We start from the raw sequence: 16,996 nt of genomic DNA, 5'->3' as shown, positions 1-16,996 counted from the left end.
ATCAATATATTCAAGTATCCCCCTTTTAAAGACTTACTAGGTGGAGGACAATGATGGAATCCAGAGGAAGACCTGGGCCTGGAGAGATGTCTCAGCAGTTAAGAGCACTTGTTGCACTTGCAGAGAATTTGCATTGGGTTCCCTACACCCACGTGGTGGCTGACTACTCTCTGTATCTCCATTTCCAAGGGATCCAACACCCTTTTCTGGACCACCAGGCACACATGTGGTACACAGACATAATACAGACAAAACACCCAATATACATGGTATATATAAATATATAAATACATTTTTAAGTAGAATTGATATTTCTGTACCAGAAAGAGTTGATTCCTTTTTCATAAAGAATTCCATGTAAACTGGAATGTTAAGAAAGGGCAGAAATGGGACTGCTGTCTGGCACCTGTGTGGCCATCCCATTGGATGTAAACTTGTATTTGTGAAACCACACTAACCCTGTCTCATCATCTACCAGCTAGTTGGTCAAATTATGGAGGAAAGACACAGATAAGGACATCCTTCCTTATTTGCAAATGAAGATACTTTCCTATACTTGTTAAGAAGACAAGGATTAAAGGGGTAATAGGAAGCTCCTTAGCTCTCTTTATTTGGGGGAAGCCAGAGAAACAAACTAGAATGTGATCAACTACCTTTAACGTACGCAAATGCTTTGGGTGTTACATAGCCTGGAAAAAGCAAGACTCATATTAACTTAGGGGGAAAAAACCCCACAAAACCAAAAAATATTGTAAATGTTCAGAAGTAGATATTTAGAAATGTAAGAATTAAGGTAATATTTTACTATAAACCCCAATTTTACATTTGAGATGTTGTTTCACTGGAGTCAGAGGAAACACAGGAGTCAGATACAACCTCATAAAACTTAACAAAGAAATAATGTCGTTGGCAATAAGTCACAGATTTATTCTGACCTTTGGTGTAAAACTGGTATCAAAAAGTATGGGAACAATCCCGTATGAACAGGAACCTACTGGCCTGGTAAAGGTGTACTCACATGCCTGGAGTTGTCTGAAATCAACTGTGTCCTAGCTGGGAGCATGGTGCCTTGTGAGGTTGAAGTCCACATGGGTCTCTGTAGCTTCCTTGCCTTTTCTCTGCTGGCATTGCTTCTGCCATAGCATTCCCTCGGGTGGCCCCTCAGGGGAGAAGTGTCTGGGCATGATCCCCACCTAGCTTAAAAGAAGTTGGTGTGGGGAAGTTAGTCAAATTGATATCACATTAGACTTCACCACCAACCTGCCAACTTCATGATCATCTCATTGAAAGTAATGAAGTTGGATTTCAAGAGAGATCTCAGCGGTTTAGAGCACTTGCTGCTCTCAGAGAGGACCCAGGTTTGGTTCTCGGCACCTACATACATGGTGGTTCACAACCATCTATGACTCCAGTGTCGGGGGATCCAATGCCTTCTCCTGGCCTTCTCAGTCAACAGGCATACGTGGTGGTACATACATACATACATGCAAGCACTCACATACTAACTTTTTAAAGCACCCAAAAGCAGATGGTGCTACAATAAAAGGATGGAGGTGGTAGGAACTGTTTCAAATGCCAGTGAGATGGTCATGTTGGTACCTGGGTAAGTGGATGTACATTTGAAAAAAGAGGCAGGAGCTAAGCCTTGTGCACACAATATCTTACATAGGCCTTGTGAGACTCATGAAAGGTAAGTACTCATGAGAGATAGACGCAGCCCTAGACTTGAGCAGTAGGAAATAGGGTGGGGAACTAGGAGGAAAGGAGGGCTCTAATTAGGGATGGGGAGTGGGGGAAAAAATGCCAGGAGGAGGACACAGGAAGATAAAAAACACTAAGGAAGTCTGAAAAAGTCATAAAGAATTATTAACTATCTTAAAAAACCTATAATACACATATGTCTTGTATAAAGAAACAAATATAGTTTAAATAGAATTTTCACATCTGGGCTGACAATGCTCCTTCTAAAAGCCAAAAGCCACCTAACCAAAACCCCAGCAAAAGGCAGGAGAAGCTCTCTTTTGAGTTGTTAATCAGGGTTGTATAAGAGACTCCCAGAGTCCAACCAATGCCTGGCTCAACCTAAGATCTACCCCATGGGAGAGCGCTAACCCCTGACACTCAGTTCATAAGCCCACTACTAGGTGCCTAACAACCTGATGCTATCACCTGTGTCACCACCTGCTGCCATCAGATGTATGCACTTCAGCTGAGCACCAAATATAAAGGACTGGCCCATCACTGCACACTCTCTCTGCCTCAGTTTCTCTCTCCCTCTCCGACTTTCTTGGGACACCCTACCCATTCCCCTTTTCTGTCTCTGTCTCTGTCTCTATCTCTCCCTTTCTCTCTCTCCACACTTCCATACAATAAATCTCTTCATACCATATCTATTGTGTATGGTATTTTTAAATATACTATTATATTTGTGTTGTGTTATTACAGACACTGTTAATGATATCTGCTATGTTTACAGATGGAAACCCAGCATAGCTTTCCTCTGAGAGGCTTCACCCAGCAGTGGATTGAAACCAAGGCAGAGGCTCACAGCCAAATTTTAGGTATAGCTCAGGGAGCCTGGTGGAAGAATGGGGAGAAAGGATAGAAAGACCTGGAGAGGACAAGAACTATACAAGACGACCAACAAAGTCAATTAACCTTGGCCCAGGGGTGCCTTCAGAGATTGAAGCACCAACCAAGGACCATGCATGGACTGACCATGGACCCCCTACACAGATATAGCCTATAGACAGCTCAGTCTTCATGTGGGTTCCCTAGTAAGTGGAGCAGAGGTTTTCTCTGACATGGACTCTGTTGCCTGCTTTTTGATCATTCCACCCTGGCAATGCTGCCTTGCCTGGCCTCAGTGAAAGAGGATGTGCTTAGTCTTGATATGACTAGATGTGCTGGGGTGGATTGAGGTGCTCCCCTTTCTTGAGAAAAGGAGATGGATGGGGGGGGAAAGGGTGGAAGGGTGAGACAGGGAGGAGAAGAGGGAGGGGAATGCAATTGGGATGTAAAGTGAATAGATAAATCAACTTATTAACAAAAAAGAGAGAGAGAGACTCTCCCAGAACATGAGAGACTATTGCTGTTGCTCTTGGTTGCCTCCAAGAAGTAGACGGTAAGTCCCTATTGCTGAAGACCCCATGCACTCTAGACACAGGGGCCTCAGGGCCCTGAGCTGAAACTGACCTGAAGGCCTAGTTTTCAAGGTACCAGAAGTTTCCATTAAAGCTTCCAAAGGAGGGAAGCAACCAGCATGGCATGATAACTCTAAGGGTATATAGTGGCACACACACCTTAATGGTAACCAGCAGTTCTCTAATTGGACTTAAAGCCTGTTCAACAAGAAATAATTCATTCCTGGCACTGGAAATATAGCCAACTACCTAGGGATAGTGAAGTCATGGATCTTGGAGGAAAACCTCCCACTCCCACTGTTACTTTACTAAACCAGCATAATCAGTAACTACATTTTAAATGTTTTTTCTTATACCTACAGGTAAGTGTAGTCTTCACTGCTTATCAAAGAAACTTCTCTTTGCAACAGCAGAGACTATCATGGAAAAACACAACCAATAAAAATGTAGAGTTGTTGAGCTCAGTCCCAGTGGACACATCTATAAACAATTCCTGAACCTAAGGCTCAGGGAACTTTGAGGGGGAAGAAAGATCGTAACAGCCAGATGATCAAGGAGTTTGCTGTGAGACTGTGTCTCCTAAGAATACCATACATTACACCCATATAGCCTCACCGGGATGACCTCTTAAACATGAGCTGAACCAGGAGAACAGCAGACAAGCCATGGTGAACAGAGAAAAAGGTCTCAACTCTACATGAAGAATTACAGACAACTAAGAAATACTGAGAGTGGAAGAGATAGTCTTCCCCAGGGAAGAGCACACCAACTGGATGTCTGATGCCAAATGGGCAGTTTGCAAACACACATTAAGTGACATAATGCATATTGAGAATGTTATATTTAAAAGTATAGTTGTATATACATATTCAAGTATCCTTATAACAATAATTAATGGAAAAACAAAGGTCATGAACTTGAAAAAAACAAGAGGATTTGGAGGGGGCAAAGGAAAGGCAGAAATTATATAATTATTTTATAATCCCCAAAATAAAATGTTTTTTAAAGAGCAGTGGAATCAGTTGGCTTGTCCTACAAGTATTAATACCTTGGCAGAGAAGACCTTCTACACAGAATTTCTGTCTTTGCCAATCCATTAAGACTTGGTCCAGGATGTTATCGGCTGTTATTACAATGACTTTAGAATTCTGAAGAAGACATGGGGCTATTTTATGCCCTTATGTATACTAAGGAATCCAGAGGTCTCGGGGCCGAATTTTGGCGATGTGCAGCACTCCACAGCAAGGCCGTCAGAGAGCCAACACTAAACACTGGAGTGGCTTTGTAGGTACCCAAGATTTGGGAGTAGCTTCACGTGTTCACTCAGAGATGTTAGTGATTAGGTATTGGCCAAGCAGTCTAATTATGATGAAAGTGGGCTTCCAGGCCTCAACAAGTTTCCATTCTCAGTGAGTGCCCCAAGCAGAAAGGCGGGGTGTTTGGTATGGCCTCGTTGTTTGAGCTTGTGTGCAGGTGCCTAACATGAAACAATGGGCTTCATTGTAGTGGTACATTGCCCTGTGTATGCCAAGGCCAACACATATCGCTGACGGCAGGTACGGAAATCAGTGGGGATGCATACCAGGTGGATTCAGATCAAAATGGCCTCCTTCTGCTTGAAAAAATTCACCACGGCAGGCCAGAAAGCAAGCGATTTGCAATGCTTCTGCAACAGGGCTATGAGTTCAGCCAGGATCTTGGTTTGAAAGCTCTGATGTTATGCAGATGCCTCTGTTTTCTACATCTTCCACAACTGGAGAACTGTTTTAAGTATGGAATGAGGAAAATTATATGTACTTCTTTTTAAAGAAGGTACACCTGAAGAATTGCAAAATATGAGAAGGAATCTTAGAAACTCATTTGGTCCAACTTAATATTTTTGTATTATTTCATTTTCTGGATGAAGTTCAGTTAAGATAGTTAACTATATAATGTGATTTATTTTTTAAAAAATATTCCTTGTAATGTCTCAATAAGAAGGTTTTTAAATACCTGATTTCATAGTAGTAGGTTTCCTTGTTAAGCATGATTTTTAAAACCAAATTTGTGTAAACACACACAATCAAGTAGGAAGGGGTATGTTGAGTGTAGCCCAGTGGTTTTGAAACATTTGGGGGAGAAAGATTATTCATTTATGAAACACTAATGAACCTTGTGTAATCTGGCACCATACAAGCTTTGAAATCTTGCACATTACTTTTATTCAGGCTTCTTAGATGACAGCTTGTAGAAGATAGTAAGATAACTCGCCTTTGCAGGAGATGGGGGGGGCATACAGATGATGAATTTAATTGAGAAAATTTTATTTTCTCAAAGAAGCTTACTGGCAAAAATCAGTGCCAGTGCAGGGGACAGTCTGCCCAGGAGACAAGGAATAAGCCGATGTTTCTCCTTCCTGGTCACAGTCTGTGACTTCTGATGGCCTTTCTCTGAGCCCTGGCTGACCTGACTCTGACAGAAATTCTCTACAGAAATGAAGGAGGGAAAGGATGATTTATGGCCAGCAGAGCTCCAAGCTTTGTGCGCGAGTACTGAAACTCTTTTAACTACAGAACCTTCTTGGGGAAAGTGTGGACAAACTGCCTTTTGAAGACCTGTTGTGGGGCATGAAATGAGATGACGTTGTCTGCTCTGTTGGACCACAGTGCCTGGTACATAATAGACCAGAACCGGTGCTCATTGTTGTGTTTCTGACACATGTTTTGCTTCCCAGTCTTTCCGGCGCTGAAGTTATGGATAGGCCTACAATCCAAAGTTCTACTCGCTGTGCCCCAAAGACTCTGTCTGTGAAACTTCAAAGTACACAAAAGTACATATTTATTTCTTAAAGATCTCCATCCCTTGTTTGGGTAACAGCACATTCTGACCTTTCCTGCTCCAGGCCACCTCTTTGTTTTACTGCATGGTATATTGTATTCCTGTCTCTTTTCCCAGCAGGGAACAAGAAGGTGTAGGCAGGTGCCCTCTCTCTCCCAATTGCTAAGATCACCCTTGCTCTCAGCTCTCTGCTACTGAAGGAACAGGCTTGTCTTTACCTCCAGGTGATTCCAAAACCAACCCCAGCACTTGGCTCACCAGGATGGATTTGACAGTTACCAAGAGGTCATCAATCCAGACAGCCCATTGGTCATGAAAAGAGACATCCTCTGGGAACTTGTGGCTGGCCCTGTGTGTGCTGGCTTCCAGAGAACTCCCTTGATCCGACATATAGCTAAGTGGTATTACTGAAAAGTCATCTGACCATTTACTTCCTGCCGTTGGCATTTGATTGTAACCAGTGAGGGGCCTGAGAGTCAGTGTGCAACCCTGGTCTCTTGTGACATCTTCTCTCATTAAGAGAACAGCTTCGACTTGTTTGCCTAAGAGAAGAAAACAGAGAAGAACTTCAACCTGATCTCAGGAATGTTGCATGCCCAGACAAAAAGGCAGGCTTACCATTTCTTGACTTAACTTGAGCAACGTATCTGGAGTAGGCTGCCACGGGACACGAGCTTATGTTCTCTTTATGGGCACAATGAATGAAATCCAAGTCAATACAGAACAAAGTCTAACTTATGTTTACCTCTGATATTTATTATTATTATTATACATTTGTTTTCAACACATTCCATTCTACTTCCTGTCCCTCCTTCCATTGTCCTCACCAACTCCCAAGTTCTTGAAGTGGATGCTGTGAAATGGAACCAGAAACCAAACCACTGCTTTTGGTTGTCTAGATTTCTATCGTCTTGAGAGTTAGATGAGCTTGACTTGGCAAGAGCAAAGACGAAAGCAAGTCCGGAGGATGGAAAATCCAAATCATCTTTAAGCATATTACCTATGCCTTAGCTGACCCCTGCACTCTTCCCTCTCTATACCCCTCCACAAGGATTGGTACCGTGAGATCGCGGGTTCTCCAAGCTTATTAATCTTGTGCTTGGTTTCTTGTCCCCAGTCAGTGGAGGTCAATGAACCTGTACGGATTAAAGCATGAATGAGCAAGTAATCACCACTCTCTCTCTGCCCATCCCCATCACCTCCTTGAGAGAACCTGGCTAAATAAGCCTGACCAACTCCACGACAGGTTTCATTTTCTTGCTACACAGAATAGGCCTAAGAGTTACAGGTAAACACACACACACACACACACACAGAGAGAGAGAGAGAGAGAGAGAGAGAGAGAGAGAGAGAGAGAGAGAAAGGGCAACCAATTAGAAACAGCCATGACATCTGGCCTGAGGAAGATAAGGTTGCTTAACTGCTTGGTTTGGAAAATCCCAGACTCCTAACTGAGCCCTAGCCAATCCCAATCGCAGTCACCTAACCTCAATAGCACCTACCAGTCCTGATAGAGGTCACATAGCCTCCAGGGGCAACAGCCAATCCCTATTGGAGTCACGTAGCCTCCAGGGGCACCAGCCAATTGAACAGAGGTCACGTAGTCACAGTAGAAATTCCCTTTCTGACTCTAAAAGGGGACTTCAAGCTCCTCTTGGGGTCACTGCCATTTTGAAGGTGGTAACTGCAGCATGATGGAATTCTCTGCAGAATAAATGCTCTTTGCTTTTACATACTACTTGAGTCTGGGTTAGTTCCTTCAGCGAATTCTGGACCCTAACACTCCCTAGTGATATTTTCTCCAAAAGTGGATTTCATTTAATTTCGTGACAAGTGAAGAAAATGATGTAGGATATAAGAACTGGAGGTATAGGAGGACATATCCAAGAACCAGGCAGAGTAGTTTTGAGCCTTGCCTATTTTAAACAAGTTACCCACTTAGAGTTCCAATGTCTCCAGCTACAGAGAAGAGATAATGCATGTTCTAAGAAATATATATATATATGTGTGTGTGTGTGTGTGTGTGTGTATATCTCATTCAACCTGCCATCACAAATTGCTAGAAATGTCATTATGGGTCTGAACTATGCACACCCAAGATCAATTTCAAGATGGGCATGCTGATTAAGGAGGCCTAGAAAATCAAGAGCTATCACCACCACAGCTACCCTCACCTCCTCACTACTTTTGTGTCCTAAGGCTGCTTTGGAGCAAAGAGTGAGGAAGAAAGAAGCAAAAGTAGTGACCTAGATCCCTGTCTGCACTCAGAACCAAGAAGTGACTGGATTGGTCACCAGGACCCATAGCATCTCTTCTATATAAAGAACTTCAGAGGTTCAGTTTCAAGGCTCTTGAAGAATAAGCAGTATCGTCTACTCCCTGCTAATGATTATAGTAAATTCCTTGTTGAGGAGTTTTTAAGTTGCCTGAGGTCCACGTTTTCTTTCGATTTAGTGATACCCAGCCAGATGTCCATTAGAATCACAAGATGGGTGGGAGTGGCCTGGTTAGCATAACAGAAGTTGTGTGAGGCCAGATCTTGCCAAGAGTTGAGAATCCCTGTCATTCAATGGTTGAGCCTTTGGGGCTTCTTTCTCCTGCCACTAAACTTGAGTTCCAGGAGCACCATTCTTCCCACATGAATTCTCAGTGATTGTTGGAGCTTAGTGGAATCATATGTTTTGCTTAATTTGTGTTGTACTTCAAAATCTTTTATTTATTTATTATAAAATTGAACTCAATAAGCATATTCAATGTAGGATATTACCCAATCAATAAATGCCCAACTTTCCAGTTTAAAAAAATAATAAAGAAGAATCATGTTCCTTTCTGTAACAACATCAGAAAATATCCAGAAACTCACTAATGAACACTTGCCTAGGTTGTATTTGAAGCTGCCATGCCCACTTTAACATTAGTATCTTGTTGGGTTTTAATTAAAACCCTCACCTTGTATGAGCAGGGGTGCTTGTGGCCAGAGTGTGCCGCTCACTTAGCCACATCGTGCAGATCCGGGTCACTTCCAAGCCCTGACTCTGATGCTTCCCACGCAGAAACCTACAGCCAAGCATGTGCGAGCATCTCATGCACAACCAGCTTCCTCACACTGCGGCTGGAATTGAAGGAGACAATAAAACCAGCAGCAGGAACTTTGCTCGTCTTTGCGTTTAGTTGGACATAAAGTTCATTAGCAGATAGAACTAAGTAAAAAAAGAAAAGAAAAGAAACCCGTGAGATGTGTCAAAAGGCACAGGCTAGGGCCCTCATCTTTGAGACCAAAATCAGAGTTGCTACTGGCAACTACATTGTAGTTTGGTTTCAGAAGGTCCTTTTTTAAAAAGCATACTATTTTATAAGGAAATATTTTCAAAGATGCAGTCTTGGGATTTAGGCGACGAAGCTAAACCATGGAACCCAAGAAGTCATATCACAAGGCAGGCCTCACGTGAGAGGTTTATTAGGGAAGAAAAACACAGAAGCTGCTTCTGGGGCAATTGGCTGGAAAAGAGAGCGTGAGGAAAAGAGGATGGGTTCTTCTATAAGGTGACTCTGCGCATGTGCAGGAGGTAGACGTGTGCTTTGCGGCTGTCTTAAAGCTTGTCCTGGCAGCCATAAAAGGTGTCGCGCTGGTGATGATGTATTTTGCTATTACCAGGTTCCTGGGGCTGGTGGCAGAGCTGCCTGATGACTAATATGCAGATTAAAACCTGATTTGTATACCACCAACTCACCAAATTTTACTGCATTGTTCGTTGGTATCCTTGTCTATTCCCATACCTTCCTGTGGATGGATTATTATTTTTTTTTTAAAGATATCTCAGACACCATCTCCTCATTGGTTAGTATTTTAGTGTTTATTCATCAGCGGAAAACCAACCAAGTAAATGATCTGGAGGGTGTTAGCAGGTGAATCTTTGAGGCTTTAAACTGAAACTCAATACTGATTATGAGGGATGTGAAAGTGTACCAGGAATCTGAAATTTTGCTCTAATTTCCTGCTCACAAGCATCCCAAGGTGAACATACTACATTTTTTTAAGTATTCAATGGCTTAAAATAACAGATAATTAGGATTTTTCATGAATCACAAACCCCAAACTAAACAAACAAAAATATATATATTTAGAGGAGAAGATCAAAAGGGCCTCTGCCTCCTCTTTTTTCTTCTTCCTCTTCTCCTCCTTCTATATGTAGTATTGCCTTGTAAACTCTATCATTAGAATTTTTTAATTTTTATGTGCATGGGCGATTTGCCTGCTTGTATATGTGTGTACCACAGGGATGCCTGGTGCTTGCAGAAGCCAGAAGGTATCAGATTCCCTGGACATGGAGTTATAGATGTCTGTGAGCCTCCGTGTGGGAACTGAGAATCAAACCGGGGTCCCTTGAAAGAGCAGCCAGTGCTCTTAACTGCTGAGTCATTTCCTCAGTCTCTTATTGGACTTTCACACACTTTATTTTGTGCGACTTTCGTGAACACCAAAGAACACCTGTCACTGTGAAATAAAAGCTTGTCTTGTTAAGCTGATTTCCACTGAAACCACTGCAACCGCATGTAGCCCGTCTTCACTGTCACAGAACCCAGTGGTTCTGGAGATGCAGATCTGGAAAAGCTATAGGGCTTAACTCACAGACACATTTAAGCAAGCAAATAAGCAACACCACAGTTTAACACTACAGTGTTAAGCAAAGACCTGAGTAAAATGATGAAGCAAGAGTCCTGTTAGGATAACTAAGTGTAGGCAATTCAGAGAGGAAGTAAGGGTAGCTGCTGTGAGGGAAGCCTTGAATGGGAGCCAGGATTTGATCTGGCCCTTATGAATGTGGACTAGTTCCTCAAGTGTGGAAGAAGACAAGGGCCTTCCTAGTACTGGTAGGAAGTGGTGTACAGCTGTAAAGGATGAACGTGGCCTTGTGCTCTGGGAGGATTACACACTAAAGTATTGACTTTGGAAAGCAGCAAAAACAATAATTTAGGTAAGTACAGGACTTGCTTGGCATAGTGTATCTTCAAAGCTTGACTAGCAGTATGAAAGCAATTTCTTCCCCTCTGTCTCCTCTGTGATTCTCCAGGCCCACTGTTTCCCAAGCTGTCTTTAAATTCTTAGTTGGTTCATAAAAGTGGAAATAGGAGTGCCATGAACTACTGCAATAAGCTCAAATAAATTACACATTACCTATGGGGCTAGAATGGAATTCTCATCAGAGCAGAGGCCCTTGCTTCAGTATGGCTCTTCAGGAAAAGGCCCTGGCTGCAGGTATTGGGGAAGTCCTCTCAGAGAGCAAAGGAGCTGTGATCACTGCTTTCCATGGTTTAATGACGAGGGTGTATTGTGCATCTGTATCTTAATGTAGAATCTAGCCTTTAAGGGAAACTTTGAAACATTTCAAGGTAAGTTATAATCTGCCTACCTATCATCATCACTACAGACCAATCATGTTCCTTTCTAGGGGAGGTACACACTAAGGGGGTCTGCATACTTCTAGCAAGCTCTGGGAACTTAAGCTTGCCAGCCTGTCTGCTGACGGCTCTAATTTGGGATTTCTGAGATCCACTTGGTCTTTTCTTTGCCAGCAACTTATTGAGTAGATCCCCTAGGACTAGCTTCCTGGCTCCGAAGTTTAGAGCCTGTAGGGAAACACTGCCAGCTGACTGCTCATTAGTCAACTTCAGAACTTCAAAAACCAAGCTCTGTTTGAGTTTGCTGTTTTCTGTAACTGACACATACCCCAATGTGTTCAGTGGACACTTCCTATGTTTCCTCATGGTTTTCCAGTGGTTTTATGCCTTTTAGTCTAGACCGCCTAAGGGAACTGATACACACACCAAGCAAAGAGTTGGCAGGTATGGATGTCAGTTAATGTTACAATTGTGTAACAGGTCCCCACACAGATCTCACACTTAGCTGTGAGCCTTGAATGGACTTTTCATATACAATAATTCCTTCTTGGAAATGGTTTTTCTAATCGAATGGACTCAGGAATATAGAATCAGTGACAGCACATACCCAGCACTGTTTCTTGTACCGTGTGGGGCAAACATAAATGCTTCTCTTTGGATAACTGCCCATGTACTTTACAGTTCATGTGCACTTTCCAAACGTTCAGGGCTGGAAAAACATTAAAGAGTCAGGAAATCTCTCCCGAGCAAGCTTTCTTGGGCAGATTTCTGGCAGATAGTGTTTCCTGTTACATAGGAAATGCTTTTAAGCTTAGCTTCATTTATAGGACATTGGCTCGCCCAGAGTCTAAGCTATGAATTTCACTTGGTTGCTGGTAACAGACATTAAAAAACAAGCCTAGCAGCTACCTCAGCGACAAACACGAGGATGCATTAGGGAGTTGCTTGTCCATTTTATAAGACACATTTGGAGAGGAGTGCCCAGGTTGGAAGACCCTTAATGTTAAGGGTAAAGACTTGAGGATTTTCTAGTTTCATGCTCTTTTCATCCACAGGACATAACTTACCCTAGTGTTTTCAAGATGAGACACGCTGCAACTGTATCAGTCTTCAAACAATACAATCTGGTTGAGCAAGGGACAAAATAGATATACCCACTCATTCTTAAGGAGTCTTGAAGAGACGTTCTCTGCAATTTCTGCTCATAGCCCTTCAGTCATACTACTGTCACACAACACCTCTGATCTGCTAGAAAATGGAACTATTTTCTTCTTAGAAAAAATTGCTCTTTGGAAAGAGAAAATTTTACTTGGTGGGCAAGCAGCAACACAGATGCTTTCATCCTAATTAGATGTTGTAGTAACTCTTAAACCAGTTATATAGGAGAAAATGTAAGTGTTGATTAACCTGTTGGGTGTGGTAGAACACTCTTTGATCCTAGCACTCAGGAGGCAGAGGCTGGCAGAGCTCTGGAAGTTCAAGGCTAGGATGGTCTACTTAGAAAGTTCTAGGCTAGCTAGGGCTACATATGAGATGCTGTCTCATAAAAAACGTTAACCGTCTAACAGCAATCAGATTTAAAATATTTCTAATAATTAATATTTAATATTTACACTCAAATATTTAACTATATAAAACGCTTGCAGTAGTCTTTAGATTCACTGTCCTCTAAGTCCTTAAAATCACAAATCAAAGTGATGACACTGTATTCATTTGTTCACCTGGTGTTCCACGGGAAAGAAGTCTGGGCTCCAACAGAAAGATGAAAATTGTCACATTGCTTTCCGACAATGGTGACCGTGAGTGTGGAAAGGAAAGGTGTGCTGATGGCAGTGTGAGGGGAAGGCTGCTGCTGCAGGGTTTTCACTTAGTTGCCGGGGACAGTGTTAAGGAGATGAAGGCTAGCTTCACTCATTCTTCCATCTTCTTCATGATTTTTGGGGGCACGTGGCTTGTGTGGAACTACAGAGGGAAAGGCTGAGAATCCCTGTTTAATTAGAATTTGCTTTAGTTCTATGTCTAGCTGCTTCTGTGACTTTGAACAAGTTATTTGCCTTCTCTGGGTACAAAGTTTCTGAAGTAGAAGCCAGGAGAACTGGAATAGATCCTGAGTCTTCTATTTAGCTCTTGTGTAGAATGCTTGACAGTGAATACATGGTGAGCCTTTAGCAATGAGTTATTCATCCAAATGGCTAGAAACCAACAACAAAACAAAGTACCAACATATAACAAATGAAAACAAAACAAAATCCAGCCATTAAATGAGATTGAAACAAACAAACAAACCTGGAAAACATGGTGAAGTTTTTTTCTTTAATATTTTCCTACCCAAAGGAAGAGGCTGAAGGGAAGTCAGTGGAATTCCCATTGCTTTATGCTCTTTATCGCTCCACTCTTTGTAGAGAAAGGCTGGTGACAAGTGTTCCAGAGCATCGGGGATCTACAAAGCAATCTGCGTGTTGCTCTGCCATATTTTATTTCATTTAAAGCCCCCAGCACTCATCAGGGGAGGTTTTATTCCCTCCATCACACAGGAACCTAGGCCAGGGGCTGGGTGCCATAGAAAAGTTCAAAATCCAAAACCCAGTAAAGCTTGAGCTAGCTCTGGGAGTCTTGGGCCTGCTTTAAAGTGCAATATTTCTCTCCGAGTGCCGTTAGTTGCAAGTTTTTGGTTTTTCAGTGAAACCAATCAATCAGAGGGGAGGATTAAACTTCACTCGATGTCACCCTCCTACTCCAGAGGCCTTCAAAACATGTGCATTTTCAGGTCATAGTTCAGATGGCTTGGTCAGCCAGCATGGGTAGGAAAGCACAGCTTTATTTTCAGTGAACTTCTGTGCACATCTGACTTGCTAACCAGGTTGTGGGCTTTGGCTGGGTGAGCACTTTGCCTTTTTTGTTTTGCTATACTGGTATTTAAAAGTGTTTTTAAAATATTTGCATATTCAAAGCTAAAAAGAACAAGATGAGAAATGGCAGACAGGCAGATAGATAGATTTGCTGAACTAAGACCTAGATCACAAAACAAAACAAAAGAAATAAAGAAACATAAACCAGGAAGACAACAATAGCACCCACACAAAAAGGAGTCTATTCCAAGGGAGATATTGTGGGCATTTCAGGATTATGATGAGAATGAAGCCAGGAAGAAGTCCACCTCCTTGTTCTGCTGTTCATTCTTTTGATACTTATTTTGTCTAAAAACTTCATGTGTCTCTTTCTCAGCATTTACCACTGGAATAGGTTTGTAGTGGCTGAACCTGGTCAACCATTCCTTCCTACATTCTTAAAGAACGACAGTCCCCGGCACACGATGAAGGGAACAAATGAAACTGTGATATGTTATGGCTGAGCCACAGCAGGAAGGAGCAAGAGAAAAGGGGATACAGGCTTGCCTTGAGTACTGTACTGCTCTTGAGGCAAAACGCTAAGTTACTGCAACACTCAATTAGCTATTTTTATTAAGTGTCTAAGCTTCCTTCACTTAACGGGTGTTTTACTTCTTTTATCTCAAGAAAGATGGCAGAAGTTTGTGTCTTTTGGCTTTGATCACATTATTTCTGGGTTTTGTTACTTAATAAGGCAGAAGTTTAAATTAACATCATTCTCCATTGCCTGTTTGGGGGTTAGTTGTACAGTATGGAGTGGATTTTGGCAATTTTTCAACGGAAAGGAAGAAAGGGAAACTCTGTTTGGGACCTGTAGCAGGAAGGAGAGGAAATCATTTACCTGGGCTCCTGGAACGACATCTGCTTTCCAGAAAGGATCCCAGAGTCAAATCAAGTCACCGGCCCTGGGAGGCACCAGCTCAGGGACAGGTAGAAGGAGGCTTGGGCCAGTGCCAGGGTCTGAGCCCTCAGCGGGTGAGGAAGAATGCTGGGGGGACAAGTTCAACCCTTTACTTCTGTGCTCAGGGCCTTCACACGCTTCACAGCTGGGGGGGGAGTGTGACACTGAACAAGAGCTACCTCTGCACGTCTTACTTAAAACAGGTAATTACCTGGACCATGATCGGAAGGCCACGCCCACAGGATACACATTTCTTTTCCTCCCTACTCACTCATTGTAGGAAAAGCCTCACAGCTTACAGAACACGGCAGTTCTTCCGTGAGCAAGTCTGGATGACTGCAGCAGAAGTCTGTTTCTTTATTAATTGGCTTTAAAGAAAAACATTGTTGTCACTTAAACTCTCTGAATACCTTTTAATGAATCATAGGCTTGAGTCAAGTGTTATTAATTCAGGAATCAAAATGCCTTTGTCCATAGCAGATAAATGTTGCCATAGCAAGTATAGTGTAAACAGATTGGTTCAAGCCACAACATATAGGAGCTCACACACAAAGGGAGTGCAGTTGCCTTTGCAAAAAGCCCTGGTACTGAATTAAATGTTACCCGGTTGGCCTGGAGGCCAGATACATGGGATCTGCACTGATGAATGGAACCTTGGGTCCACAGATGCCAGGGAGAAGGAAGCCTTTATCGTTGTGGGTTTTTATCAAATGTGTACAGTCAGTGAAACATCTGGCTTTAATCCTGATAGAAACTGGAGGATTTTGGCTCTTCTCTGGCCTTGCATATTTTCCATCTTCTGTATCAGCACTGGCTGTCAGTGATTTGATGAAGTTAAATTGGCTGCATTTGATTCTTTGAGCACCAGAAAAATTGCAGAATGCCCATTCCCCTCTTCTTGGCCCCCTCCTTTTTTGGAGCACACAGAATAACTTTGCAATGAGTAAACTTAAGTCAGGAGCCTCAGCACCTAAGAAGAAAATGAAACAATAAAAGAAGCCTCCAGACTAGCCCGTTTATATTCATTAATGGAAGGCCATAGAGATGAGCTGCAATGTGATGCACCAGATCAGTACTGGCATTCGCTGATTTTAATGGAACCAAAAAAAGAAAAGAAAGAAGAACAAAAAACAAGCAAACAAACAAAAACATACACTGTCCAGAGAGAGCCCATACCTCAAATGAGTTTATAAGAGCCTTTTGATGACAACTTTCCCCAGAGGACCTAGTCAATCTCACCAATCCTCTGCTGGTCCAGTGGATGTCATTTGGCACAACTGGCAATCATGGCACAGAAAATGACAAGACCCAAGTGAGGATGGAGATTGAATTCACACCTCATCACATCCCATAAAGGGTAATTTTTCAAGGTCAGCATTTGGGTGAATTAAAGGAACAGAGTTTGGCAGAAGGCCCTTTGCTAAGCCCTCTGCAGGCCATCCATCCAGCTGCCTTCCTTTGTATGCCTGAGTTCATGTGACAGAGAGTGCAGACACACACAAACTCAGACTCTAATGAGCACATCTGAGCAAGCACTTCCAAGCAGGCTGGCTTCTTCTGTTCAGAAAAGCAGGCCTTCCTTTTCTGTTCAGGAGCTGCATCTTGTATTTGTTAAAAGATGCCCCATGGCGACCAAGAGGGGAAAATTGAAATCGTTCTTGTAAATATATCAGTAACAGGAAACTAGCCACAGAAAAGACAAAATTATTTTCCCCTGTATGAGGGAGTTTCCTCTGTAATTTGCCTAAATGCCTAGGTGGAACTTATATATCAAGATCCCCTGGTTTGCTGTGGCAGGTCTCTGAAGAAGAACAGGAGCTGACAGGCAAGACCAGCTGCCCCATTGC

The sequence above is a fragment of the Meriones unguiculatus genome, chromosome 12 (genome assembly GCF_030254825.1).
Source record: "Meriones unguiculatus strain TT.TT164.6M chromosome 12, Bangor_MerUng_6.1, whole genome shotgun sequence".
Classification (NCBI taxonomy): Eukaryota; Metazoa; Chordata; class Mammalia; order Rodentia; family Muridae; genus Meriones; species Meriones unguiculatus.
Note: the sequence above shows the minus strand (reverse complement) of the source record.